The 27,914-nt window shown below is 41.4% G+C and overlaps 1 protein-coding gene across 2 annotated transcripts in view; it reads right to left on the reverse strand.

Annotated features, from left to right (window-relative positions):
- The window catches only part of KAZN (kazrin, periplakin interacting protein), a 1,448,845-nt gene that overhangs the window by 716,921 nt on the left and 704,010 nt on the right, over positions 1–27,914 (reverse strand). The gene's annotated exons all lie outside the window — the stretch shown is intronic.

Below are 27,914 nucleotides of genomic sequence, written 5' to 3' on the forward strand. Positions count from 1 at the left end.
GGAGACCTAATCTGAACAGCTCAGAGATTGCCTCTGACTCTATTCAGAAGTGTGCAAAGAGAGGTAAAGAAAGCAAATGGTGGGAGAAATCCAGGGTTGGAGGGTGGGAAGGCATGAACAGCCATAATACAAGGGAGAAAGGTATTTAAGTGTAGGAGATAGCATACAGATCATCTCTCCCATCCATTCACCCATTCATCTACCCCCATACCCACCCATCTACCCACCCACCTATCCATCCATCCATCCATCCATCGTCTATCTGCCTACCTATGTAATATTATATGTGTATATGGAATATATATGTATATGTTTAATATCTACAAAGAGTATCTCTAGTATAGTATCTATAGCCAGGCTAAGAGATGGGAATAATAATAATAATAATATCTATAGTGCTTTAAGGTTTACAAAATGCTTTACAAGAATTGTCTCATTTGCTCATTATAAGAACCCTGGGAAGTAGGTACTATTTACAGATGAGTGACCTGTGCCAAATCATAGCGCTAGTGAGTGCCCAATTCAAGCTTCAAATTTGGGGCTTCCCGACTCCAAGTCCAATATCTCAGTTAAGCCTGAGCCCATGACTTCATTGACTTAGGGAATACCTAGATGAACAAACACTGTCTGCCATCACTTGGCACTGTCTTTTCAGTTTGTCATGTTAGGGAACTCTCTCAAGCATGGAGAGGAGGAAGAACTTGAAAATCAGGTCAGCCCAGCTCTGAATTTGAGTCTACCCATTCTACCACACAGCCTCTCTTTAGCAGGCATTGACTCTGGAAGATTTCCTACCAGATTCCTTGGGTAGAAGCTTGGCATTGACTTGGACTTGGAAAGGGACTGACAGGAGGGCCCCTGTGACTGACTCCAGTTAATTTAAAACCTAACCATGGAGCCAGAGGATTTTTCCCCCCTTATGGCTATAAATAGACTCTTAAGCTTCCCTGTGGAAGAACAGCCACTCCACCTCCGACAGAATCATAAATACCACAGACCTTGGGGCAGAGCATGAGGTATGAACAGGGAAAGATTGCTACTGGCCGTGAACACCAAGCTGCTGAGACTTGAAAAATTCACCGATATCCAATATGCCAAGTTGACTGGCGGGCAGAGGGGCATGTGCAGTACCCAGAGAACCAATCTGGGCTGCCTTTAAGTGGGCCCCAGTGGTCTTCTCCTCCCCATTGGTTTCTCTAGGTGAGGCTGGCTCAGCATACCTCATTCCTCCGTTTTGACCAAGGAATCGGACCAGGGGCATCATGTTTATCTCCAAAATGTTAATGACTTCATAACTCAGAGCACAGCACTCTGGGCTATCTGGGTGTTATGAAGATTTCTATGAAGCATAAAAATGCACAGCCTTCTCAAGGTGTCAGGCCACAATTAAAATTAGGATTTCACCTGAGGAAAGGCAAGGAAGTTTTTTTTTAAAACCAATAGGTTTTTGACTGAGGAACCAGCTCATTTAAAAATGTCAGTGAATTTATATTTTTGAAAAATTTATATTTTCAAAAAAAGAATGTCAATGAACCGAATGTCCTGGATTTTTAGCTCTTTCAATAATGAATTTTAACCCTTGTCCCAGATACCTCTCCTAAGCTTCTCCCAAGCAAAATGCTTGGCCTCAGGCAGGGTAAAGTATCAGAGGACCTGGGTTCAGATCCTGGCTCTGTTGCTTGCTTCCTATATGACCTCAGGCAAGGTCTTCAGACTTCAGACTCCTAATCCATAGAACTGAGAGTGCTGGGGTTCTACAGGCTTTAACACTTACCAAGTGTTGGACACTAAAGTCAAAGGCATGTCATTCTGTCATTAAATCCTCACAATAACATTGTGCTGTAATGATCACTGGTGTTATTAACCCCACTTAACAAGTGAGAAAAGGAAGGTGCAGAGGCTTGATTTACTGTTTTGATGATTGTCTAGACTTAAAAACTGATGGGAAAATGTTAATAATTCAGACTGATCTTAGAAGTATGTCCTGCATATATATATGTATAAACACACGTATGTGTGCATATATATATATATATATGTGTGTGTGTACATGTATGTATACATATATGTATAGATTGATACACACTATCTCTCTCTATCATCTCTCTATCTCTCTCTATCTTTATCTCTATCTATCTCTATATATCAGAGTTAGTTGTTAAACATTACCTAGAACAACCTTTCTCTTCCCTTTCAGAGCTCTCCTACATGCTTATTATGCCTTGATCTCCCAGAAGTAGGGTGGAGTGGTAGAGAGAGAGAGAGAGAGAGAGAGAGAGAGAGAGAGAGAGAGAGAGAGAGAGAGAGAGAGAGAGAGAGAGAGAGAGAGAGAGTGGACCTGGGAACCAGCAAGACTTGGGTTCAGATTCTGGCTCAGACACACATTGGCTGTGTGGCCCTGGGCACTTAACCTCCTAGTGTTCCAGGAATTTTTCTAAGATTATCAGTGCCAGAATTATAGTCCATCTGCATTGGCAGAGGGATATTCCTCATTTTATTCTCGACACCAAAGTCTAGTCCAAAACAAAACAAAAAATCCATTCATCTGGTTTGGATCCAGCTTTGCTACTTGCTATGTACAAGACTTTAATTAAGTTCCTTCTCCTCTCTGGTCTTCAGTTTCCCTATTTTTTTTTTTTTTTAGTGAGGCAATTGGGGTTAAGTGACTTGCCCAGGGTCACACAGCTAGTAAGTGTTAAGTGTCTGAGGCCGGATTTGAACTCAGGTACTCCTGACTCCAGGGCCGGTGCTCTATCCACTGCGCCATCTAGCTGCCCCCAGTTTCCCTATTTTTAAAATGAAAAGGATTGGCCTAGGAGATTTCTAAGGCTTCTTGTTACTCCATATTTTGATCTTACCTTAGTTTGAATCCTGCCTCGGACACTTAATAGCTATAATATCCTGGGTAAGAAACTTAATCTTTCTCAGTCTCAGTTTTCCCCTCCAGAAAATAGAGATAATAATAACATCTACTCCACAGGGTGGCTATGAGAGTCATGTGAGACAGTGTATCTGCAAAGGAAATTGTGGACTTTAAAACACTAAGGAAATATTAGTTGATGCTATTGTTTCTGCTGCTGCTGCTGCTGCTACTACTACTACTACTACTACTACTACTACTACTACTACTACTACTACTACTACAACAACAATCAAGTAGCAATGTGGCACAGTGGATATAACACCAGGCTAGGAGTCAGGAAACCTGGCCTCAGACTCTTCCTAGCTATGTGACCCTGAGTAAGTCATTTAACCCTGCATGCCTCAGTTTCCTAATCTGTAAAATGAGTTGGAGAAGGAAATGGCAAAGCACTCCAGTATCTTTGCCAAGAAAACCCCAAATTGGGTCATGAAGAATCAGACACAGACATAACTGAAATGACTGAACAACAACTGTTATTACCTGGTATTTGGAAAGAAATGAATCTAGTCATGTTGGGGCTGCCTGGCCTTCTGTGCTCATGCTGGGTCTCCTCAAGAAGTATAGGAATCCTAGGGGGCAGCTAGGTGGCACAGTGGATAAAGCACGGGCCCTGGATTCAGAAGGACCTGAGTTCAAATTCGGCCTCAGACACTTGACACTTATTAGCTGTGTGACCCTGGGCAAGTCATTTAACCCTCATTGCCGCGCCAAAACAGAAGAAGAAGTATAGGAATCATGGGTAGGTTTCTGATTGTGTTTTCCCACATGGAGTCTCTTCTTTGGTGGTTTTTAGAGCCTCTGCTCATCACATAAACATAGGCTATTTATCTTCTATATATGAAAACCAAGTTGTCAGTACCCAGTTCTTCCTAGCCTCTGCTCCCATTTCTCCTACCCCCTCATTCACGGTCTATCATTAAACTTTAGTCCATATAAAGTTTTCTGACTTTTATAGAGTACAACAGTAAAAACAGACTCAGGGCCACCCAAATTGCTTGAAGGTTACTGGTGGAACCTACTTAAATAATCAGGAGTGAGTTTAATCTCTTTCCAATTGTATTTCATAATGGCAGACAGTTTGGGGGGAAAAGAAGTGAAATGGATGACGGCAGGATCTCCCAGGTCTGTATTGGATGCTGCTTTTTTGACAAAATGTGGGACCATTGATGAGCTGTGAAACTGATTTCACCAGAGTGGCATTTTTAACCAGCTCACCAGGCCAAGCCAGCTCCTGAGACCTATGCCCTCAGGCTGCCTCTAAGCATCACTTCTTTGCCTCCCAGCTTCCTCAGCCCTTAGTAGAACTGGTAACCCGAGGTCAGCGGCTTTAACTAGCATAAGACAAAAAGTGTCATTTCCCCAGTTGACTTGGAGGAGAGGCCCCTTCTGCTGAGGCTCCCCCAGGCTTCCCCTACTGCCAATCACCTTGGGTGGTCTTCAAGCGAAAAGGGGATTAATTTGGGGTCAGAAAATCTGAGTTTGAATCCCCAATCTACCACTTTACTGGGTGACCTTGGGCAAATCGTTTAATCTCTCTGAGCTCAGCTTTCCTCATTTACAATGTAATGAGGTTGGACTAGATGACCTCCCAGCTCTCCCCCCATAATGCTACCATTCCTTCTCCCCACCTAAGGTATGATCACTTTTATGGAAGCTTCACCTTCCTCCCTGCCCCTAGACTGAGTGCCCCCATTTCCTGCTGGAATTACAACCACGATGGGGCTTTCCTCTGCAGAACCTACCCTGCCACTCTCACCTCCTTCCCCCAAAATGCTTTTGCCTCAAGTGAAAATATTAATAGCAATTATTGTCCCTGAACCATGCCTTTAACGGAGACCAATTTTTGCCCTGGTCTCAGATTTTATATCCTGGTCATACTAAGCATCTGTCTTCATCACTGTCAAGTCCAACCTGATGGTGTCATTCTTCATGTCACCTCAGAGGATTTCAGTGAAAATGAGAGGAGAGAAACAAGAAGAAACAATGATAAAGGAGAAGCAGCTAAGAAAAAAGATCTACATTACTATCTTGTAGGACCACGGGATGGATTCCTCTCTCCTTCCTCTCCTTTTCTCTCTCTCTCATTTCACCAAGGAAGAAACTGAGGTAGAGCAAGGTAAAGTGATGCACACATGGCACATACAGAAGGAAGGAATATTAATACTGATGACTACTGTTATTCATGCATAACTTTAAGGTTCTGAGAGTACTCTACACACATTATTTCATGTGATCCTCATAACAACCCTGTGAGGTAAGTAGTACTGGTGAGATCATTCAGGCTCATCAAGGTTAAATGACCTGCACAGTCAGGTTTAGGTCACTTTGCAAGTAAATGTCAGACTTTGGGTGGGCCATAGGATTTAGAGGTGGAAGGAACTATAAAGAACATCCAGTTTAATATCCCTTATTTTTTAGAGGAGGAAACTGAGGTCCAGAGGGGGTTAAGTGACTTGTACCAGGCCACACAGTGAGTAAGTGGCAGAGCCATACCCTCTGAATCCAAATCTACTCTTCTCTGCTACCACCAACATGCTGCTTCTGGAAGACTCCACACCTGATAGACCAAGAGTCTTGTGGCTCTCATGTGCATAGAAGTGTATGAAAGGCAATTGGAAACCAACTAGCCTCAGAAGTCTCCTTTAGAGGCATTAGATGCACATGGTGTAGTGAAAAGCAGGCTGAATGTAAAGTCCAGCAGTAGGAGTTTGAAGCCCAGCTCTGGTACTTAATAGTCTGTGACCTTGGGCAGATCACATTATTGCCCCCCCCAAGTCTCATTGGGAATTGGATAATGTTGACTGGTTTGCTTGGTGTGGCCCCAGCCCCCTAGATGCTTGTCTGCTAAAGATGGTAAAATCAGAACCAAGGCATTGCTTCACACACACACACACACACACACACACACACACACACACACACACCCCTACCTCACCATCCCCCAAGTCTCCTGTTGTATTGCACAGTGAGAGTTAAATTATCAGCCCCTCATTCCTCATCAGATAATTTAGAAAACACTCATCCTGACCTATGGTAGGGCACTGCATTCCAAGCTTATATTGGTCTGATCAGCCACAGTCAGATGCACTGTACCTTGATCCCAACACAGTGATGACATTTTGGTCCTCTTCAAGAACAAAGGACAACTACCACCATCTTCTATGGATGGCAATTTCCTCTTGGTCTTATGATAGCTCTTTGTCTAAAAGTCTATATAGGGGCAGCTAGGTGGCACAGTGGATAGAGCACCGGCCCTGGATTCAGGAGGACCTAAGTTCAAATCCCGCCTCAGACACTTAACACTTAAAAGCTGTGTGACTTTGGGCAAGTCACTTAACCCTAATTGCCTCACCAAAAAAAAAAAAGTCTATATAAATTTGAGCCAAGTTAGATAGACTCAGATCTCTCACCAGAGTGTAGAAGCCATTGCAGGCCTCTCCAGTAGGAAGCCATTCCACTTGGTGCCCTCTTCAGTCAAGATCAATGGGGGACACGCGCACTGACACTGGCCTCTGTCGGCATCAGTATCCCTCCTTTGTGTTTAGTTGTAATGTTTGGTTCACTGCTCTCTCTTTGTGGCCCTGTTATTCTTCCTTTGGACTGTCCTGCCTTCCACTTCCTCATCACTAATCTAGATCAAAATGGATAAAACATTTATTAAAGGGTAACTTACTGCATTCTAGGCACTGTGCTGATCAAGGGAGGATATAATACAAGGGGAATATTTTACTACCTCTCTCACCAGGTTGTTGGGAAGAAAATGGAAAACTTTCAGGCTTTGGGGTCTGAAGATATGAGTTCAAATGATAACTGTCACTTATTCCCTGGTTGACATAGTTACATAACCTCTCTGAGCCTCAGTTTCTTCACCTGTAACATTAGGGAGTTGGAGCAGAAAGGGCAGCTAGGTGGCTGCCTGGGATTGGAATCAGGAAGACTCCCCTTCCTGAGTTCAAATCTGGCCTCAAAAACTTACTAGCTGTGTGACCCTGACCAAGGCACTTCACCCCATTTTCCTGTTTCCTCATATGTAAAATGAGCTGGAGAATGAAATGACAAAGCACTCCAGTATCTTTGCCAAGAAAACCCCACATGGGGTCACAGAGAATCAAACTTTTCTGAAATGACTCATCATTCTCATCTTCATTTTCGTCCTCATCACCCAGGCACTGTAGGCCTTAAACAAAGGCAGAATCTGAACTGAGCTCCTTCTTGAGTATAGAGGAGAAATCTATATAACTCATGATCTTAGGGAACATGAAGTCAGCATTAGTGCAAATGTTAGATCTTCTCTTTAGGTTACTGGAGAGGGGGGGGGGGTCAGAGAAAAGACCACTCCAGCCTTCCCCCTACAATAAAGCACAACTTTGCCAACTGGTAACTGAGCCACATTTTCTCTGTGCCACATTATATTGATATAAAGTGTTTCAACATTTGATGTTCTTTGCTAAAAAAAATTTCCCTGCCTCATCATTTTAAGATTTTACTGTAGCACTGAATGAAGTTAGAATCAGAAAATCTGGGTTTGGAAAAAAAGAATATTGTATGATAACAACCAAATGACCAAATTTGTCCCCAAAGAAGAGATGAGAAAATGTACCTTTCTCTCAGTCATGGGGAACAATAGAGTTTGGATGCTGAATACACTTTCAGACTCGGTGGAGATGTTCATTAGTTTAGCTAAGCTGCTTTTAATTTAATTTAATTTTTTTCAATTCAATTCAATTTTATTTTATCTTCAGTTCCAGACTAATCTGCTTTTAAAAAATAGGTTTTCCTTTATTCTTTGTGACAAGAGATGGCTCACTGGTGGATGGGAGTGATTGTGGATGAGAAAGCAGGTGATATCAAAACAAAAGACATGAATGCAAATTTGAAAAAAAAAAGATGTGGGGTTGAATCTTTGTTCTGTCATTGTGGAAGTCATACCACTTCTGTGAGCCTCAATTTTCTTTTCTGTAAAATTGGGGTAATACAATTTTCATGACCTATCCAATAGGATGGAAATGAAGGTTTGATTGAAAATGCCTAAAATGTAATTTGGAGAGTCATATGGGTGTGAAGTGAGGTCCTCATCATTAGGTGTCTTTGTTTGACAGGCACTAGCCACATGACTGCTCCCAATAATGGGTGTGTCACAACTTTCTTCCTCTACCATATGTTTAGAATTGGGTTTTAAAACAATCTGGCAATCCAAGGATCTCATACCTGAGGGAAGTTTTGGTGAAAAGAAAAACTTTAGAAAAGGCTTCTTCTAGATCTCTTTCATCACGAGACTTATTTATATAGATAAAGGAGAATGATGGCACATAAGCTCCTGCTTACATCTCTAGTCTCCTGCCTAAGACCTCAGCTGTACTATGGGCCAAAGGTCATTGGCTCTGGAACAAAGGACTTGTGTTCAAATCCTACCTCTTGAATGTGACATTGGGGGGGGGGGTCAGTTAACATCCGTGATGTGTAGTTTTTTCAGTTGTTGGACTAGATGGCCTCTGATGTCTCTTCCAACCCTAGTTCTGTGGCCCATTAATTTGTTGTTGTTATTGTTCAGTCATGTCTGACTGAACCCATCTTCATGACTCCATTTGGGGCTTTCTTGGCCGAGATACTGGAATGGTTCACCATTTCTTTCCACCGTTCATTTTATAGATGAGGAAACTAAAACTAAGGCCAACAGGGTGCAGTGACTTCCCCAGGGTCACACAGCTAGCTAATAAGTGTCTGAGGCTGGATTTATGGGTTTTTGTTGTTGTTGTTGTTGTTTGGTTGGTTTTTTTGTTGGTTTTTTTTGGTAAGGCCATTGGGGTTAAGTGACTTGCCCGGGGTCACACAGCTAGTAAGTGTTAAGTGTCTGAGGCCGGATTTGAACTCAGGTCCTCCTGATTCCAGGGCTGGTGCTCTATCCACTGTGCCACCTAGCTGTCCCCTGAGGCTGGATTTATACTTATGAAGAAGAGTTTTCCTGACTCCAGTCCCCACCACTCTATACAATGAGGCATGTAGCTGCTCTGATTGATTAATTAGAGGACTTCAGAAGTCACTTCCAGGTCCTGAGATTCTGTCTTTCTGTGACAACATGAGATCTAGGTCTTCTCCACCTTCTTCAGGTCTTAGTCAATGATCTGTGATAGGTTAAACATCTCACTGGGTAAAGCCAGGACCACCAGAGGACTGGAATTTATGTATTTGAAATGTACCAAGCCTGTACATACCATCGTCTCATTTCATCTTCAAAGTAGCACAGTGAGGAAGGTAGCACAGTCATGCCTACGACTCCCATTTTACAGATGAGAAGAAAGTCTTTGAGAGAAAAGACCTACTCAAGTGTCACATGACACAGGTGAGATTTGAACTCAGGATCACTGACTCCAAAATAATTATCTTTTCATGATGCCATAACTCACCATCATCTAGAGGCATTCAGGCTGCATAAAGGGAGAGAGAATAAATTGTACAATATTTAATGAAGCTGGGGTAAGAAGGAAAAGCCTCTTGACCCTGGAAGTGGGGACATGGCTCCCATAACCATCTTCAGGTTAGAAAGAGTTAGGTCAGATTTATTGATTGCTTAATTTTGGTGGGGGTGGGTGTAGGTGGAGGAGGGTTCTTGTTAACTTAGAATCTTTAATAAGAAATTTAGATAAAAACTGCCTGGGTGACATGTTTTGGATCATGCAGCAGAATGTTGAGTCTGAAATGGGAATTTGCATCTACATTAGAAACCACAAAAAAAATGTCCATTTTGTCCAGACTAAGCTGCACCATTTGCTGAAATGTGCTGATTCTTGCAAACAGGAATTTCTTTCTGTTCTGCATTTTTTCTCCTAAAAAAATGTAGCTTTCAGTGCACATTGGCTAAAATTACATACATATATAATATGCATATATACATATATTCACACTCTATATATACACATGTATATAAACATATCTAATTATATATACATATGTGTACACACATATGTTATGTACAATGTGTATTTGTATTTAGGAATTTGTATCCATATATTTATACCCACATATATCTAATTATATATACATATATTACATTATGTGTGTATTTGTCTTTGTATATAGAAATTTGTTGGTTATTGTTGTTTGTCCTTCATTCTCTCTCTCTCTCTTTTTTTTTTGGTGAGGCAATTGGGGTTAAGTGACTTGCCCAGGGTCACACAGCTAGTAAGTGTTAAGTGTCTGAGGCTGGATTTGAACTCAGGTCCTTCTGAATCCAGGGCCAGTGCTCTATCCACTGTGCCACCTAGCTGCCCCTGTCCCTCATTCTCAAAGAGGACCATGACATCAGGGTGATGTAATGACTTGCACTGAATTGGATTTAAGTGAGGGAGGGCTGTGCAAAGTCACCAGCCTCACTCTCTCCACCAGCCATCTGGTTCCAATGGCAAGATATTTATCAGGATGACTGGAGATTGCTCCAGATATTTAAGACAATTGGTGCTAAGTGACTTGTCCAGGGTCACACAGCTAGTAAGTTTCTGAGGTGAGATTTGAACTCAGGTCCTCCCAACTTCAGGGCCAGTTCTCTATCCACCACACTACTTAGCCAATTGGGATTTGTATCCACCACACCTACTTAATTGCCCTAACATAGTTGGTAATTAATCCGTGTTTACTGTTTGGGTTATCATTCAATTTATCTATAACATTTCCATCTCTATCTCTCTGTATATACTACATATAAAGGTATATGGAAAGAGAACTGGCTTTTGACTGACTTTGCAGTTTTAAGTCTTGCTTCTGATGTGTTGCTACCTGTAACAAGACACTCAAGCTCCCTGGGCATCAGTTTCCTTTTCCACAAAATAAGACATTGGATGAGGTTGCCTCCTAGATCCATGCCATTTATGAGATCTGTGATACTATAAATAGAACATATCATGTATATCATATATAGCTATTGGTATAGGTATATATGATATGCATTTTGACCCTTTATTGTGATTTTATTGGTGTAGTGAATTTTAGATGAGAAACTCCTTCTACCAATATATCTGGGTACCTGCTCTGTACCTTAGTATCTTAGAAAGTTGCCTGAGGTACTGAGAGGTTAAGTGATTTGTCCAGAGTCACACAGCCAGTATGTTTAAGAGTCAGGGATGAACCCAGTTCTTTCTGACTCAAAGACCAATTCCCTATGCACTATACCATAAAGCTATTTATACATGTATACTTATTGAACTGAAAGGAATTTTACTGAGTTACTTTGTTTCTCTCTATATATACTATATATGTATATGTATATATGTATATATACACACACACATTCATACATTTAATACACACATATACCTGTAATTGAATATTCAAATATAGTTATATCAATTATACACACACTTATACATATATATGTGTGTGTGTATAATTTATATATATATATATATATATATATATATATAGAGAGAGAGAGAGAGAGAGAGAGAGAGCATGAGAGAGCTGTATCAATAACCCAATACCAATAACCCAAAACAATAAAAAATCATTCAGGACAATTTAGTAAGTGTTAGGAATATAAAGATAAAAAAGAAACACTTCCTGTTCTCAATTCAATAAAACTTTATTAAGTGTTTATTATGTACCAGGCACTCTCTGTACTAATCTCTGTGGATGAAAAGACCAAAAAAAGCAAGTGAAGCAGATCCTGCCTTCAAGGAGCTTACCTTCTCCTAGGGGGAGGGACATTACTTTTTGAACAAAGATAAATAAATATAAAGTTATATATATATATATATATATATATATATATATAGTATGTTTAAGTACAATGTAAGTATAACATAAGATATATAAGTATAAGATAAAATAAATTTCATATAAAATATGATGTAAAGTACTTTTAAGTATAATATATAAGTATTATATATGTGTGTATATATATCTGTCTATCTCTATCTCTCTGTCTCTCTATCATCTATCTCTCTATCTCTATCTATCCATCTAATATGATGTAAAGTACTTTTAAGGAGAGAATTAGCATCTCTAGGGGACCATGAAAGCATGCCTATAGGGAGTTGGCATCTGGGCTATTATTCTAAAGTAGAGGATTCTTACAGATGTAGTTAAGGAAAGAGTATATATCAAATATGAAGGACAGCCTGTGCCTAGGCTCAGAAGCTGGGGATGGACTGCTTTCTGTTGTTTCTAGAATAAAATATTTTAAAATCCCAAAGCATTCAAAGTCCTGTGAAATCTGGCTCCTGCCTACCTCTGCAATTGTGTTTCATATTACTCCCCATTATGCTCTCCCTATTCTGGTCAAAATGGTCCCCTGAGTAGTATAGTAAAGATGGTCATATTTTTGTTTTACAAAAATCAATCTGTCAGCTGGAGACACTTAACCTAGACCCAATCTAGACCTGAATAGTTGACCACACATTCAGAGATTAACTCTGCTTTCCCAGGAAAATTCTAGAAGTAAACCATCACCATCATCCAAGCAAAACATGAGATCATGGGGTGCCAAGAACCCAAACTCAGTGAGAAACAGGGTGGTTCAATAAAAAATTGGCTGAATTTGGAGTTAGAGACCTAGGTTCAAATCCCAGCTCTTTACTACCTATGTGACCTTGAGAAAGGCATTATTTCTGAGATACATTTGTCAAATGAGGAGATTGGATAAGGTTTAAACTTTTAGTTTAGTTTTTTTTAAATTTCAGAACTTGACAAATCGAACATAAAGGTAAACAAGAAGGAAATAATGGGTCTGAAAAGAAACCTGGAAAAAAACTAGTTTGGGGGCAAAAATGTTGATTAGTGAATGAGAACCTTAAGAAGTATAATTATTTTTCAGCAACACATGGCATATTTCTAAAAACTGATTCTATACTACTGTAATGAGGCAGAAATATTAACTACTACATCCTTTCTTAAACTATAACAATTAAAATTTCAATGAATAAAAAAATATGAAGGAAAGAAAAGATGTAAGCCAAAATGAAGACTAGTTTGGGCTTGATATAAGGGAGTGGATGTCAGTAATTTGTATTATTCCAAAATGAAATGAACCACTTTAAGAAATAGTGAGTTTCCATTCTCTGGAAGCCTGCAGTCAATCAAAAAGCATTTATTGAGTGTCTATTATGTACTAGACTGCACCAGGGATTCAAATACAAATGTGAGACAGCCTCAGACATCAAAGATCTTACATTCTTGTAAGGGGTTATAGAATATTCGGGGATAAGTAAATACAGGATAAATTCAAAAGAAATACAGAGTTATTGGGGGAGGGACTGACAACTTCATGAAAGGTTTCTTGTAGGAGGTGTCCCTTGAACTGAACTTTGAAGGGAATTATGAATTTCAAAAGGTAGAGATGAGGAAGGAGTTCATTCTACACATTAGGGACAGACAATAGAATGGTGTGGAGGTGGTAGATAGAATCCCGTGGGTACCAAGAACAGCAAATTGATTAGAGCATCAAAGAGAATAGAAATGTTCCAGACCAAATGGCCACTTTTTGGATATGTTGTAGAGGGGATCCTTTCTCAGGTAGGGACTGGAGAGCGGGGTTGGACAGGATGGCCACTTGGATTCCTGCCAACTCTGAGATTCTGTATTTTCTTTTGATCTTCTTAATCTAAATCTGGGATCAAATCAAAGAAAAGTGGTCCCCCGCCCTTGGCAAACCCAACTTTGTTTGTCTGCTCCATCTTTGGTAAAGCGAGGCTAATAATGCCTAATGATCTCATTTGTAAGGAGTAATTAAAGTCCCAATAAGTGCTTTGAAAGAAGGAAGTGTTGACTAAACTCCAAGTACAGTAATCAGCACATTTTGGGGAAAATGTCGACTTGTTTGGATACTAAGTTCAGAAAACCCTCATTTCCTTCCCCATATTTTGGAGGCAGGTGCAGCCTTGGTTCAGGCCGGCTAATAGCCCAGTAGCTCAGTTCCTTTAAAAAAAAAAAGCAAAGGCAGCTAAATCATTCCGAGGCCCAAGTCTCTCTTGCAGAGCATTTAATTCAAAACTGGCTGGATGAAGAGGGAAGTTGGGGAGATAGCAAAAGACCCAAATGCAAGAGGAGGAGCTTTTGGCACAAATCTCCATTCTCTGTCTGTCTGTCTGTCTGTCTCTTGTTGGTCCTTTCTTCCCTATGTTTCCCTTTCTTCCTCCACAAAGTAGGGTGAAAGAAACATCTACTAATCTTCCTCTCTTCTCCAGTAGATTCTGCAGCAACTTTGCTGACCCCTGGGAAGGAACATACCTTCTCCCGTCTGTGCATTGGCCTACTTGACTGCAAAGTGTTAGTATGAGTAGGAGGTGTGAAGGCAGCAGTTTTAAAAAACCACCACCAACAACAAACCACCAGTGAGCCCAGAGCATGGCACACCACGTGTTCCTTAGCTTCTGCCACTGTACTGGGCCAGATGCTGCTTTCTGAAGAATCTGCTGCTTCTATCTACTAAAGGAATTAAAATGAGTGAAAAATGGGCTTTGAGAATTGTTGGAATGCTTGGACCTGGTTACATTTCAACATTCATTCAATAAACACTTATGAATGACTGCTTTGTGTAAGGAGCCCATGGGAGATGCGAAGGTCCCTGTCTTCAGGGAGTTTATGTTCCAGTTTGTAAATAATATGTTTGATATTTCTGCTTCAGGGCACTAGGCTTTGTTTTTGGAAATGTGCTGTGTGATGCTGAAAAATTAATATACTCTTTAGGGTTCCCACTTAATAGTATATTGGGGACATGGGGTATGATATAATAGGCATAGACATGGGTCTGATACAATCTTGTTCTAACACATATTTATTTCACTTTGGATGACTACCTGGCTCAGTATTTAGAGTACCAGGTGTGTAATTTAATATTCTAAATGTGGATTCTAATCTGTTCCCCCAGTTTGGGGGAAACTGACTAAAAATCACTGATAAAACGAGTTTAGGTTTTTAAGGGTTTATTGGAAAATAGAAAGAAAAAGATTGAGAACAGAATTCTAACAGCTTGGCATTCCTATCTTTCCTAAAATTTCCTGTGAAGTCCTCTGCCGCCACCACCATCAAGTCAGGAAGCCAAAAGGCCCAGCGCTCTCTGTGCAGGCTCCCTTTCCTCCTTCCTGTCTCCTCCCAGACCATAGGAGGCTCCTCAAGTTGATTGGCTGGTAGCCTTGATAGACAGCACCCATGAGCAAACGTCATTTCCTGACGCCAAGGAAAAGCCACAATGCCTCTGAGGCATTTTCCTCATGGTGGAGCTTTCCCACAGCAAGTCTCCAGTAGGTGGTGTCATTCCAATCATTACACAGGCCTGGAGTCAGAAGACTCATCTTCCTGAATTCAAATAGAGCTTCAGAAATTACTGGCTGTATGACCCTGGATAAGTCACTTTACCCGGTTTGCCTCAGTTTCTTCATCTGTAAAAAAAAAAACAAAACTCAGGGGCAACCAGGTCGCTCAGTGGATAAAGCACTGGCCCTGAATTCAGGAGGACCTGAGTTCAAATCTGGCCTCAGACACTTGACACTTACTAGCTGTGTGACCTTGGGCAAGTCACATAACCCTCATTGCCCCCCCCCCAAAGATTTATAAACACTTTCTTTATCTTAAGGGCAGTAGCAGCTCATGCTTTTTTTAATGGGCTGACACATAAAACCCTATACCATTAGCCTCTAGCCTGCCTTTCTGCGATTATCTGATGCTGCTCCTCTTTATCTACTCTAAATTCAGCCACATGGGCATGGGGGTTCAGCCACACTTGTCATTCCCTAAACTTGGGATATTCTAACATATCACAGCTATTTGCACTGGTGTCTTTTGTTTCTACTAGACTGTAAATTCCCTGAAAGCTGGGGCCTTGACTCAATATAATGCCTAATATTGTGCTCATTGCAAATAGTAGGCCTTTAACAATTTGTTCTTGAATTCTTACTAACAGGACAGTTCATCTCCCACTTCTCTGTGATTACAAAGGCTATTCTCTATGACTGGAATGTCTATTCTACTCAGATCCACCTTGAAGAATCCCAGCTTCCTACAAAGCTAAGCTCAGTAGCTCAGACCTTTTCTTTTTTTTCTTGTTGTTCTTTATACTCCCAGACCCTACCACAGTGTCTAATGCACAGCTGATGTTTAATAAATGTTTATCAGAACAGCTAGGTGGTGCAGTGGATAAAGCACCAGCCCTAGATTCAGGAGGACCTGAGTTCAAATCTGGCTTCAGACACTTGACACTTACTAGCTGTGTGACCCTGGGCAAGGCACTTAACCCTCATTGTCCTGCCAAAAACAAAAACACAAAAAAACCCCAAAACAAATAAATGTTTGTCAGAAACTGAATTTTGAGCTCTGGTTTACCCATTACCAGACAGCTAGTGGGAAAGACACAATTGTAGGTTTCTAACTTGAAGTCTTTTCCTCCTTACACAGATTTAATAGATGCAAATACCTTAGTTAGTCAACAAGCATTTGTTAAGTACCTACTAAGTGCCAGGCAAGGGGCTAAATATAGTTGGGGATTCAAAGAAAAGCAAAAAGGCCATCCCTGTTCACAAGGAACTCATGGTGTACATAATAGGAAGCATACAACATGCAAACTATTATGGTACCAAGAAGATATAGGTAGGGGAAATTGGAGCCAATCAACAGAGGGGGAAGGACTAACATTAATGGGGGATATTTCAGTGACAACCAAGAATATGACAAGTATGGGAGAGATGCAAGGAAGGTGCCAAGAGTCCAGGGGAATGAAGAAGAGAGCATTTCTCACTGGTGGAATCTGATTCGTTTGATATTTCCAAGGAGGGGTGGGGTAAAAGTTTGAAAAGGGAAGCTTTGCTCTGGTTTGTCAGACTTAGAAATGTTGGATTTACTTTAGGAACCAGGGGACATTTGCTCACCCTTCAGGTGTCCAACCATCTTTCCCCCACTTTGGTCCAGACCTGTGGTGTAGGGAACATTCCTCGCTGGAGACTTGCAGATGTGCAGCTTCTCTGTTATTTACAGAGAATTTCCTGGAGTATGGAAAGAATGAGTAGTTTGCTCAGGCTCACACAGCTAGTGAGCAGCAAGAAACAAGGGGGTACTTGAACCAGGACTTTCTTACTCTGGGGCTAGCCCTCTATCCACTGTTTCAAACAGCCTCTTGTTTAGAGCCCAAAGGAAATTCTAGTAGGCATCTGAATTCCAAAGAAAATTACAGTGAAATTTTATATTTTCTCTCCTTGACCCCACCCTGATCACATCTATCCCCATCCTAAGCTGAAAGTAATCTACCCTGAGGGCAGATAGGTGGCACAGTAGATAGAGCACGGGCCCTGGATTCAGTGCACTAGACAGTGTGGTAGGGCCTGGGAGCATAAAGAACAACAAGAAAAAAAAAAAAGTAAAGGTCTGAACTACTGAGCTAAGCTTTGTAGGAAGCTAGGATTCTTCAAGGTAGATGTGAGTAGAATAGATATTCCAGGCATGGGGAATAGCCTTTGTAATCACAGAGAAGTGGGAGATAAACTGTCCTGTTAGTTCAAATCCAACATCAGACACTTTACACTTACTAGATGTTTGACCCTGGGCAAGTCACTTAATCCTCATTGCCCTGCAAAAAAAAAAAAAAGTGATCTACCCCCTACTTTAACACCCCCCCCCAATTTTTTTTCAAGCACTCTGCTTGGACCTCTCCTCTGTAATTAGCAGTTACTTAATACATGGATAGTTTTGGCCAAATCATCCCTTTGGTCTTCCCATTTCCATCTCTGTGAAACGATGCAGTTGGACTTGTTGACAAGTCAAGCCTGATGATCCCATGAGATCACTCTTTATTGAATCATAGTTCTTGTGTTTATGTATCCCCCCCACCCTCAACTTTATTAGATTTTAAGTTCTTTAGAAGCAGGGCCTGCCATGCATCTTTCTTTGTACCATCAGTCCAAAACTTGGACCATGGAAAGGTTACATGAATGTCTGCTGAACTGAGTATTTATTGCATCTGGAGTCCTCAGGGAATCTGGTGGTGTGGGATGGTTAAAATTGCCAATTATTCAAGAGTTAATGCTTTTATACACCAGACCTTGTTTATTTCAACTTTTTAAAAATGAAAATCTTTCCAAAATGGATGATATACTTCCTGAACCATAATTTAATCTTTTCTCCATGAGTTAAGGTCATGACTAAGAACGTGGAATCTAAGACAGCAAGGGAGCTCAGAGGCCATAGAGGCCAACCCCATCATTTTACAGATGGGGAAACTGAGGTCCAGCGACTATAGGCAACTTGTCTAAGGTCACATATCTAAGTGAAAAAGGGAAGATTTTGGGGTGCCTAGGTAGCACAGTGGATAGAGCACTGGCCCTGGATTCAGGAAGACCTGAGTTCAAATCCAGCCTCAGACACTTGACACAACTAGCTGTGTGACCCTGGGCAAGTCACTTAACCCCAATTGCTTCACCAAAAAAAAAATGATAAGATGAAAAAGGGAAGATTTTAACCCAGACCTTCTGACTCCAATCCATTCCACTATCCAGTGCACCTTAGTGCCTTCTGTCACTGATCATTGAAATGTAGAGATGTAACTCTTGGAGTATTTACCTCAGATTTAACTTTCTAGGCTTATTATACCTCACCCCCTTCAACATTCTTCTATATACTATACAAAGGGAACTTTTTTCCTGTTGTATTAAAAAAACCTGACTTAGGGGCAGCTAGGTTGCACAGTAGATAAAGCATTGGCCCTGGATTCAGGAGGACCTGAGTTCAAATATGGCCTCAGACACTTGATACTTACTAGCTGTGTGACCCTGGGTAAATCACTTAACCCTCATTGCCCTGCCAAAAACAAAAACATCAACAAGAAAGTGAATGTAACAGCTCATATTTTAGGGGCAGCTAGTTGGCACAGTGGATAAAACATCGGCCCTGGATTCAAGAGGACCTGAGTTCAAATCTGACCTCAGATGCTTGACACTTACTAGCTATGTGACCTTGGGCAAGTCACTTAACCCTCATTGTTCTACAAAACAACAAAGTAACCATGACTTTTTGGAAGGATGTTCTCTAGATTGATAAGGTTTTTTTGTATTTGTTTTCAGCTTTATGGTTACAACATATACCAAAGAGGCCTCCCAAAGTCGGACTAATGTTGTCAGTGTTCAATCCAGAAGTGGTCTACCCTTTTACCCATGTACAATTCCAATTCATTGATGGCTTCCAGCCTCTTTCTGAGAAGACTTTGGATCTAGGGAGGTTTGGAGAGTGTGATCACTATCTATCAATTAACAAGCATTTATGAAGTCCCTACCATGTGCCAATATCTAAAGACCTATTGTATGGAAGAAGGTTCAGACTCATTCTGCTCGGTCCCAAAGAACCAAAAGCAAGCAGCAATGAGGCCAGTTTTAGTCTTCATATGAGGACTAATTCCCTACCACTAATTCCTACCAACTAGAATGACCCCAAAGTGACCTGGGTTGCCTCAGAAGGCAGTTGGTTCAATTCAAAAAGGCATTTTTAGTTTAGTTTATTTTTTTTTGCAGTGCAATTGGGGGTTAAGTGACTTGCCCAGGGTCACACAGCTAGTAAGTGTTAAGTGTCTGAGGCTGGATTTGAACTCAGGTACTTCTGAATCCAGGGCTGGTGCTATATCCACTATGCCACCTAGCTGCCCCTCAAAAAGGCATTTTTAAAGCACTACTATGTGCCAGGCATGGTGTTAGGTGCAGGAGATAGAAAGAAAAAGAAACAAGAGTAGTCCCCGCCATCAAGGTGCTTCCATTCCACATGAGAAGGGAGTGCATTCTGCACATAATAGACATAGGGGAAGCCTATGCAAGGCACAAAGGCAGAAGACAGAATATCACTTTCAGGAAACAGCAAATAGACTGAATTGGTTTGGATGGTTAATCATTTGAGGTCCTCGAGCAAGAGGTATGATGACCTTGGTGGGGCATTTTATAAAGGGGATTCTTATTCATGTAAAGGAACGACTGGATGACCGCTGAAGTCCCTTCCCCATATGAGATCCCATAATTCTTCGGTTTAATCTCCCTGCAGCCCTCCCTTCTACTTAATAGTGGCTGGAGAATATGGAGCCATTCATCCACTTCGCTGTTGTTGAAAAACAACAAGCTGATGATGTTCTCCTTGGCAGCTATTAGGCCCTGGTATTTAAGCTGCATTGAGCTCCAAAGATCTACCCTTTTAAAGGATATTAAAATTGCACATCCATCTGATCCAAGCTGGAAGATAAATAAATGTTCCCTTCTACCCACGGCTCTTTAATTCATACATAAGTTTATTTCTTGTTACTGTATCACAGGATGCTATGCCTGGTATTTGAATGAGCTGGGGGAGAGCAGAGTTTCCAAGGTCTCCTGACAGCTTTCATTTGATTTGCTGATTTCTGGGAGAGGAAGAACCATGAGAGGCAGCATGGTGGTGTGTGTGGGAGAGAGAGGGAGAGAGATGAGGGAGGGAGGGAGGGAGGGAGGGAGAGGGGAAGAGAGAGAGAGAGAGAGAGAGAGAGAGAGAGAGAGAGAGAGAGAGAGAGAGAGAGAGAAGGAGGAGGAGGGAGGGAGAGGGAGAGAGAGAGGGAAGGAGAGAGGGTGTCAGGAATGAAGGACAAGGGTCCCAAGGGTTCATTATGTGCCAAGCACTGTGCTAAGGGATGAGGATATAAAGAGATGATGGTGGCAACAGTCCTGGCTTTCCAGGAGCAGAGAGAGACAACACACATTAGAAGGTTCATTGGCACATGGATGGGCCCTTGGGACTGAGGGTGAAGATGTGGCAAGGCTCAGGGGTTTTGGGGGTATATTGGTAGGTTACATAGTAATGCCTGGGAGTGTGGTATAGTAGGTTAGGTAGTAAGGTCCTGTGGGCCAGAAGTTATAGGGGCACTGAAGATGGTAAAATCCAGTGGTTCTCCATCTCACTGGAAGAATTGTAGTTAACAGTAATATTCTGCTCATCCAAGTGGCATGAATGGCCATGACTTCTGGGATAAGGGTGTGTGTGTGTGTGTGTGTGTGTGTGTGTGTGTGAGAGAGAGAGAGAGAGAGAGAGAGAGAGAGAGAGAGAGAGAGAGAGACAGAGACAGAGACAGAGACAGAGAGAGACAGAGAGACAGAGACAGAGAGACAGAGAAAGAGACACAGAGAGAAAGAGAGAGACAGAGAGACAGAGAGAGCCAGAGATCCAGAGAGCCAGAGAGCCAGGGAGACAGAGAGAGAGAGAGAGAGAGAGAGAGAGAGAGAGAGAGAGAGAGAGAGAGAGAGAGCCAGAGAGCCAGAGGGAATTAAGTCCACCATGCAAAAGGATGGGTCTGAGGGCTACACTGGATTGAAGACTCTGGATTTCTTCCCCCAGAGATGAGGATGGGTAAGGGTGAGGAGTCAGTGTCTAGCGAGGTTGGGTAAACTGAAGGGAATAAAACTGGATGGGGTTATAGTTGTGCTATGGAAGCACTTTTTGCATTATAACCTACTTCAAAGACGCAAAGGAAGTTCTGGACCCAGTTAGCTGACCTAACATTGAAAGCAACACTCTGAGCCTCAGTTTCTCAACCTGTGGAATGGGGGATGGGGAGGAGGGGACAAGACTAGGTGATTCTGCTCAATTCTACTAAGGCTAATTAAGCACCTCCTATCTAGACAGAACTATTCAAGGCTCTAGGGATACAATGACAAAACTCCAAAGACCCCCTGCTCTCAGGCAACTTACAACATCCTGATAATGATCTGTAAGGTCTCCACTGGTAGGAAATGATCCCCAAATCCAATAAACATGGTACCTCCTATGCTGGCGCCCCAAAGCTCCCCACAAAGGCTGTTCTGTGGAAGCTCTAATAGCATCTCTATCACAGAGGTCACTTCATTCTGAGGCTTCCTGATTCTGTTTCATCGGTGAGGGAAATCTGTCTCAGAACTATGGAATACCCAAGGGGAGATGAGGAGCCAATCAAGGAAGACACAGGAAAGAATTCATGCCCATCACTACCCAGCTTTGTTCATTTCAAGAGGCCAGAGATTCAGGAATGAATGAGTTAATTAAAAACAACAATAATGATGCATTTTTTATATGCCTACATGTTTAAAGCAGGGAAATAGGGATTTGCATGGTGGGTGGTGCATGGGAGGGAGGACAGAAAATGAAAAGACTAAAAAGGGAGGTGGAAAGAATGAGGGTCTCTTCAGAATAACTGGTATTTGTATAGGGCTTTAAGGCTTCCAAAGAGATTGATATACAGATCTCAGTTGGGTCTGATGTTGACCTTGTGAAGTACTGTGGCCATGAGTATTCTTATTTTACAGATGAAGAAACTGAAGCAACTTCTCTAAACAGCCTTCCCTCCCCCTAAGTCCTTCCTACTCTCTTCCCTCTCCAGCTCTCTCTGCCTAGGGAAAATCTGGTTATAAACCCCTCCCCAGGCACTTACTACTGGGAAAGATTACTAATACTCTTTAAACTTCAGTTTTCTCAGCTGTTACTAAAACTCTTTAAACTTCAGCTTTTTCAGCTAGTCCTGGAGTCAGGAAGACTCATCTTCCTGAGTTCAAATCTGGCCTCAGACACTTAGCAGCTGTGTGACCCTGAGCAAGTCATTTCACCCTGTTTGCCTCAGTTTCCTCATTTGTAAAATGATCTGGAGAGGGAAATGGTAAACTGCTCAAGTCTCTCTGTCAAGAAAACCCCCAATGGGGTCAATGGAGAGTCGGACATGACTGAACAACAATAACAACTTTCTCATCTGTGAGATAGGGATGATAATAATAGTGCCTGCATCTTCACAATAGTTACAATGATACAATGAAATATTGTATATAAAGTGCTTTGCAAACCTCAAGATGCTATATAAATACCATTTATTATTGTTACTAACCCAGAGCAATATCTTTGCAATTATACTGTCCTTGATACTTTCTATCTGTGTGACCTGTGTTGTCATTTTATCTGCCTAGCCTTTTGTTTCTTTGATTGTAAAATAAGCAGTTTGGACTCAGTAGTCTCAGGGGTCCCTTCCAGCTTTAGATGTGTGATATTATGAGCCCTTTGGGACTCAGTTTCTTTATTTGTGAAACAACAGGGATGGCCTTGATGACCTCCGATGTCCCTTCTGATTCTCAATCTATGACCCTGGGATTCCAATCCATGCCAGTGTTTCAGATGGTGCCCCTTGCTCAAGAAATCCCCAATTCTCCTTGACTCTAATTGGTTAAACACATTCCTTCTTTAAATGAGGAAACCAAACCTCACCACTATTTTTTTAAAAAGAAATTCAAGTCACCCCCAACAATGGTCTCCTAATTGTGGAAAACTGCTCCGTTAATGCTAAGAACTCATTTACAATTCTGCTATTAAATGGCAGACCATTACCAATACTTTTATTGCTTTATATTCCCTTAACAAATTTATTATGTAATTACCCTGCGTAACAGCATCATTTGAGGAAGTAAAGTTGAAATAAGGCGCTGATTTCCAAATGGTTACTACTCTAGGTTTCTGAGATCCAATGCATCTGAAATACAGGGCAGGTTCTCTTTTGTGAGTGCACTGGGCTGAGGGAAGAGGGGAGGGGGTGTTTCTGAGATGAGATGGCTTAGATAGAGCAATAGTACATCAGAGATTGAGAGAAGTTGGTATTTTCTGATGAATGTAAAATTAAAAAAAAAAAGGCATTGGTAGTCAAGTTCTTTCCCCCCCGCCAATGATTTCTTGCCATTTGCAAGGAGACAGCTCCTCAGTGCAGGATACAAAGATATCTGTGCCTGTGTTCTGCATTATTAAAGCTATTGCCATCCCTGGGCTCAGCAAGGAAGGAGAAGGCATTCAGAGAAATCCTATCATCCCAGGATCAGCAGGAAAGAATTGTGGATAGTTAGTCTGGAGAAAAACTGACTTTATATGGCATTTTAAAGTTTGCAAAATATTTTGCATATATTAATATGTCATAGGAACCTCACAGCAATCCTACACAATGAGTATCCCTTATATGGCAGCCCAGAAGCAGGAATCCACACTCAGGCACTTCCTAGCTCTGTGACCTGGGGCTGGAGTCAGGAAGATCTGAGTTCAAATCTCTCCTCAGACACTTACTATTAGGGGTAGCACCTGGACAAGTCACTTAACCTTTATTTGTCTTAGTTTCCTCAACTGTAAAATGGGGGTAATAGTAGCACCTCCCTCCTAGGGTTGTTGTGAGGATCAAATGAGATAATAATTGTAAAGTGCTCTGTAAACCTTAAAGTTCTATATAAGGAGTCCCAAAAGTCTTAGTGCTATTTTAAGCTATTAGAAGTTAAAGGATGTTCAGACCACCAACAACAACAACTCCAATGCTGTCACCAATATTACTGCCACTACTACTGCTACTACCACTGCTACTACTGCTACTACTATTACTCCCATTTTTAAGAAGGGAAATTGAAATTAAAAAAAAAATTAAAGTCACTTTTCCAGGCTTATACTGCTAGGGGGTCACAGGCATAATTCAAGCCTGCATTTTCCAAATTCTATGAAAAGTTTTCTGATGACTAGAGGTATCCAAAAAGTAGAAAGGCCTGCTTTCCATTTGGTAAGTTTCCCATTCCTTGGAGGTGTCCCAATGAATGTAGGCAGGCTACTTCTCAGGGATGTCACAGAGGGAATTTATGGTAAACTCCAGGTTGTATTGGATGGTCCTCATGGTTTGGGGGAGGGGGGAGCTGGTCCTTCCAACTCTGATCTTCTGAGAGCCTCTCATCATTGGTTGAGTGACTTCTTTTTTAATGTAATAAACATTTTTATTTATAGTTTGGGGTTTTAATTTTTATCCCTCCTTGGTTGAGTGACTTCTAAGAGTAGTTTCTTCTGACTACAGAATGCTGGAGAGTTTCCCAAGCCAGGCTGGGAAAGATGCTATTAGGGTCAAGGGCCCAATGACATCCTAGCTACTTCTTTTACTATTAGTAAGGGACATGGGATGTGTTTTCAATAAATCAAAAATTTAGAGATTTCACCAGAGAGGTGATATTTTACATAAAGCCTAGGAATGATGTCTATCTGTTTAATCTATGATCAATCTATATCTACCTACGTATATATACATATGTATGTATATGTATGTATATATCCACATGCATATACAATGCAGAACATCACATGTTGTGTGTATATAAAATATATGTGTGTATGCACCTATATACAAACATGCATTGTGTACATTACATGAATACATATGCATACACACATAGATATTCCTTTGCAACCCTTAAAGTGACGTAGAAATGTTAAGGATTGGGGACTGGATATGTGATGTCATTGGTATCAGAAACTCCTGGATAAGGAAAATGTCCCCAGCAATGACCTAGAGAGCTTCCTGGGGCACTGAGAGGTTAAGTAAGTAATTTGCCAGGATCACACATCCAGGAAGTGTAAGAATCAGCACTTGAATACAGGTCATCCTAGTTTCAAGGCTATCTCTCCGTCCACTAGGTCACATTATCTCCATTCATATGCCCGTCAACCAGCATCTATTGAATGCTACTGTGTGCCAGAAACTGTGCTTAGTGCTGGAGATTCAAAGAAAGGCCCAAAATAGGAATGTTTAAAAGTATTTCTTCCTATTATTATTTTTTTTTTTTGCAGGGCAATGAGGGTTAAGTGACTTGCCCAGGGTCACACAGCTAATAAGTGTCAAGTGTCTGAGGCCGGATTTGAACTCATGTCCTCCTGAATCTAGGGCCAGTGCTCTATCCACTGTGCCACTTTGCTGCCCTCTATTATTATTTATAATGATAATAGACCCTTTAAGGGACAACACTATTTCCCTTTGACTTCTTGTTTTGTGTTGGGGTTAGATTCCAGAAAGGTCTATGTAAGCTCCAGTTAAAGAGAGGCATATATTTAGGGTTATAGATCTAGCCCGGCAAATGGTCTCAAAGGCCATTGATTGAGTCCAAGCCTTTCATTTTACAGAAGAGGAAACTGAGGGCCCAAGTTTAACCAAAAAGGTGAAGTGACTTGTTAGTCATGCAATAAGCATTCATTAAGTGACTACTGTATGCCAGGCACTGTGGTAAGCACTAGGCTCATACAGCTAGTAGGTGTCCCAGATGGTATTTGAAGCCAGAATTTCCTGATTCCCAGGCTCAGACCACACTGCTTCATTTCTTCTAGCCCCTTGCTTCAGTACTTTGTGGGATCCTTGATCTCATGGATCTTGGGTCTCTCTTCTGAGGCCAGATTTGAACTTGTCTCCTTGACTCCAGGCCAAGAGCTCTATTTGCTGTGCTGCTGATGACCTCCTTACCACTACAAACCTGGTCCCTTTCTGCCTCTCTCTCCAGTCCTCCATCTCACTCACCCCACCACCTATTCTGTGTTCTGGTGACACTGACCTCCTGGTTCTTCCTCAGACAAGAGCCTCCATCTACCAACTCTAGGCATTTTCACTGGTTGGCCCCCAGGCCTGGAATGTTTTCTTTCTTCATCTCAGCCTCCTGGTTTCCTTCAAGTCTAAATTAAAAGTCCACCTTCAATAGGAAGTCTTTCTTGATTCTTTTGATGCTTGTGCCTTCCCTCGGAGATTATCTCTAACTTATCCTGTCTATATCGTGTTTGTACACAGTTGTTTGTATGTTGTCCCTACCCCATTAGACTGTAAGCTTCCCAAGGGCAAGGAAATGTATTTTGCCTTTCTTTGTATCCCTAGACTTCAGTATACAGTAGGCATTTAATAAATTCTTACTGACTATCCAAATAACAAGTCATCTAGGATAATGTGCTGCCACCTATTTAGATGCACTATAAATTTCTTCATTGCCCTGTGGGTGCTGTGGAATTGGGACATTTCTGGGATCCTGGACTCCCATGATTCATAGCTGTATCAAAGATTGGCAGCTAGCAACCAGTTTTTCAACTTAAAAATAATCAGCATCTTTCCCAATTGATGGTGTCAAGATGTAGCCTAGATACAAGTTTGCTGGGCAAGCGATAGAGATGAAACTGCCAAAGCCAAATAAACTCATGCACGATTGGTGGTACAGTCATGAGGAATGGGGTTTTAGTTTGGGGCTTTACTTCATTCTGAGCTGATGGGGAGGGGGGTGGGAACGTCTAATGGGTTAGATTTGGAAATGTTCTGGAGCTTTTGTATTTTAAATGCAGTTTTCATGTATGTGTATATGTGTGTGTGTGTGTGTATGTGTGTGTGTGTGAGAGAGAGAGAGAGAGAGAGAGAGAGAGAGAGAGAGAGAGAGAGAGAGAGAGAGAGAGTATTCATATATGGTCACCTCATTTCTCCTACTAGATGTTAAACACCTTGAGGGTAGAGATTTTTTTCTGTACAATATAGAGATTAAAGATTTACTTTTATAATAGAGCTTTGAAACAATATAGTGAAATAGCTGCTGCTGCTGTGCTAGCTACGGGCAGCTGGCTGGCAAAGTGGATAGAGTTCAGGGCCTGGAGTCAGGAAGACTCATTTTCCTGAATTCAAATTTGGCCTCAGACACTTACTAGCTGTGTGACCTTGGCTAAATCACTTCACCCTCTGTGCTTCAGTTTCCTCATCTGTAAAATGAGCTGGAGAAAGTAATGGCAAACACTTCCAGTATCTTTGCCAAGAAAATTCCAAATGGGGTCATGAAGAGTTGGACACAACTGAAACAACCAAACAACAGCAAAATGACTAGCTTGCATTTAGATAGAGTTTAAGGTTTGCAAAGCACTTTATAATTATTACCTCATTGGATAGTCACAACCATCCTGGGAAGTGGGGGTCATTATTATCCCCATTTTACAGATGAGGAAACTGAGGCAGATGGAAAGGTAAAGTTACCCAGGGGGAGCTAACAGCTAGAAAGTTTCTGAAGTAGGATTTGAACTCGTCTTCCTAATTAAGGGTCCAGAGCTCAGATCACTGCATTATCTAGCTGTCCATACATTTTACATTTTATTCCTCTTTTCTATTGCTGTTTTGGGTTTTTTTGTTGTTTTTACAGATGAGGAAATTGGACCTCAGAAAAATCAGGCAACTTGTTCATAGTCACACAGCTAGTAAATGTAAGAG

This window comes from Dromiciops gliroides, chromosome 3 (genome assembly GCF_019393635.1).
Source record: "Dromiciops gliroides isolate mDroGli1 chromosome 3, mDroGli1.pri, whole genome shotgun sequence".
Taxonomy (NCBI): Eukaryota; Metazoa; Chordata; class Mammalia; order Microbiotheria; family Microbiotheriidae; genus Dromiciops; species Dromiciops gliroides.